Source organism: Lolium perenne, chromosome 3 (assembly GCF_019359855.2).
Source record: "Lolium perenne isolate Kyuss_39 chromosome 3, Kyuss_2.0, whole genome shotgun sequence".
In the NCBI taxonomy this organism is placed as follows: domain Eukaryota; kingdom Viridiplantae; phylum Streptophyta; class Magnoliopsida; order Poales; family Poaceae; genus Lolium; species Lolium perenne.
Genome location: NC_067246.2, coordinates 204,238,102 through 204,240,379, shown reverse-complemented (window position 1 = coordinate 204,240,379; position 2,278 = coordinate 204,238,102).

Below are 2,278 nucleotides of genomic sequence, written 5' to 3'. Positions count from 1 at the left end.
CTTGAATGCTGGTGAGCCCATGTTTTCACTCATTGCCGCTAAGCTCATTTGTGAGGACTGAGCCAGCGCAACAGCTGTTTGCATTCTTTTCTTTTCCTCCGCGATCACCAGCGATTCCGCTAAGTTCGATCCGGCAGATGCAGTTTCCAGTGAGATCTTATAGTTTCCCACCACAGTCAGTGGTCCACGAGGTGCCGGCATCTTCATCTTGAGGTAAGCCGTATGAGTTGTGGCCATAAAGGCTGCCAATGCCGGTCTCCCCAGCAGTGCATGGTAGGGACTGTCTAGATCCACCACCTCAAACTCCAGATTTTCCACCCGGCAATTGTCACGTCCTCCAAATGCCACGTCCACCCGAACTTTTCCTATCGGGGCACAGGACAAGCCAGGAACAATCTCGTGGAACGTTGTGCGCGTTGGCTGAAGCATGTTTTCTGTTATGCCCAGCGTATGCATGGTGTGCTTGTACATGATGTTGATGCTACTGCCATTGTCTATCAGCACCTTGCTGAACTTCACTCGAGTTTGCGGCCCTTTCATGATTGGGTCCACAACAAGAGCATATCCACCCGGATTCGGCATGATCTTAGGGTGATCCTTGGATGACCAGGTAATTTCCTGATTGGACCACATCATGTACTTGGGAACTGCCGGCATCACAGCATTGACCTCCATGGAGCGCCGGTGTACACTTTGCCGGTCTGTTGGCTCAGTGACAAAAACAACACAGCACAGATGCGGGTCTTCGTAAATGTTCCGGCCCAAAGGTGCCGGTGGAGGTGGTTGGTTATCATCTTGCTCCACCCGGTTAACTTGCTGGTACTGCTGCCGGTTTGGCTGCACCGGTAAGGCGTTCGCCCCGGTAAGTGGTGGTGGTGGCGGTAGCTGTTGTTGCTGCTGCGGCATGTCTTGTGGTGGCCGCGCATCTTTTGCTGTTCCTTTTTGCATCAAGTACTTGGTCCAGGTACAATCCTTCGTCAGATGGTTTGACGGATGTGCCGGATTCGGTGTGTGCCACTGGCAAGGTTGATCCATGGCAGCTTCCATGGTGTATTTTGCGGGTTCTTGCCAGTTTCTTTTCTGGACCCAGGGTTTCTTTTCCACCCACTGCTTCTTAGGACCCGCCCATGGCTGCGATCCGGTTTTTTGCCTTTGGCTGTCGCTGGCCTCAAAGTTTTCCTGCATAGCAGCAACTTGCTGCGGACCGTACCTTCGATCCGGAAAATCTTCTCTTCTTTTGTTATTCCGGTTGTCCCGGTGTTGTTCGTGGCGCGGCTGTTCCGGCTCCGGTTGCACTGCCGGCTGCGTTGGGTCTCCCAACGCATAGCTATCAGCCACACGTATCATCTCTGCCAACGTTGTCGGCATGTTGCGCTGCAACTTTTGCCACAACGGTGAACCTCTTCTGCATCCACTGCTAAACCAAGCAATGGCTTGTGCCTCGATTACCCCTTCACAGGAGTTCCTTGTGGTGTTCCACCGGGCCAAATATTCCCGGTCTGTTTCATTCGGGCGCTGCACGCACAGAGCAAGTTGCTGCGGCCTGTTTGGCCTCTGATAGGTGCTGCTGAAATTGCTCACGAAAGCCTCCTCAAAATCCAACCAGCCGTTTATGCTTCCTGCCGGCAAATTGTTTAGCCAGATTCTTGCCGGTCCAACCAAAAACGATGGTATGATCCTCACGGCCCAACGCCGGTTTCCTCCTCCTGCTACGGTTCCTCCACCGCCTGCAACGTATACCGCGGTCACGTAATCCGCGAGCCAATCTTCCGGCTTTGTGGTGCCATCGTATGTCTTTGTGTCACGGGGCAACATAAAGTTGCGAACTGGTGGTTTTTCTTTCATGATCCTTGGGCCAAAGCACTTTGGACCTGGAGGACCTTCCTCCTCGATCATTTCTGACAAGTACACTCTATCCAGACGGTGCCTCGCATCCCGTTCCGGTAAGTATCTCTCTCCCAGGCGTTCTCCCAATGGGTTCCGGTATGCTGCCGGTCTTGTAGAATCGGCTTCATCGTAACATTCCGGTACCGCGGCCCTTGCCTGCCGGTACCTTGGGGGGTCCATTTCCTCCTCATCGTACGCTGCCCTTGCAGCTCGATAGTTTTGCCCGGTCTCATATCTACCGGCATGATTGTTTCTGGCATAGCCTCTGGCGTAGCCTCGCTCTGCCCCTTGGCTTTTTCTACCGGCATCGTGTTGCCCGGCTTGTTGCTTTCCGGCAAGAACCGGATCGTACACAGTCATCTGCTGCGCATTCACATCTTTTTCTCTTCTT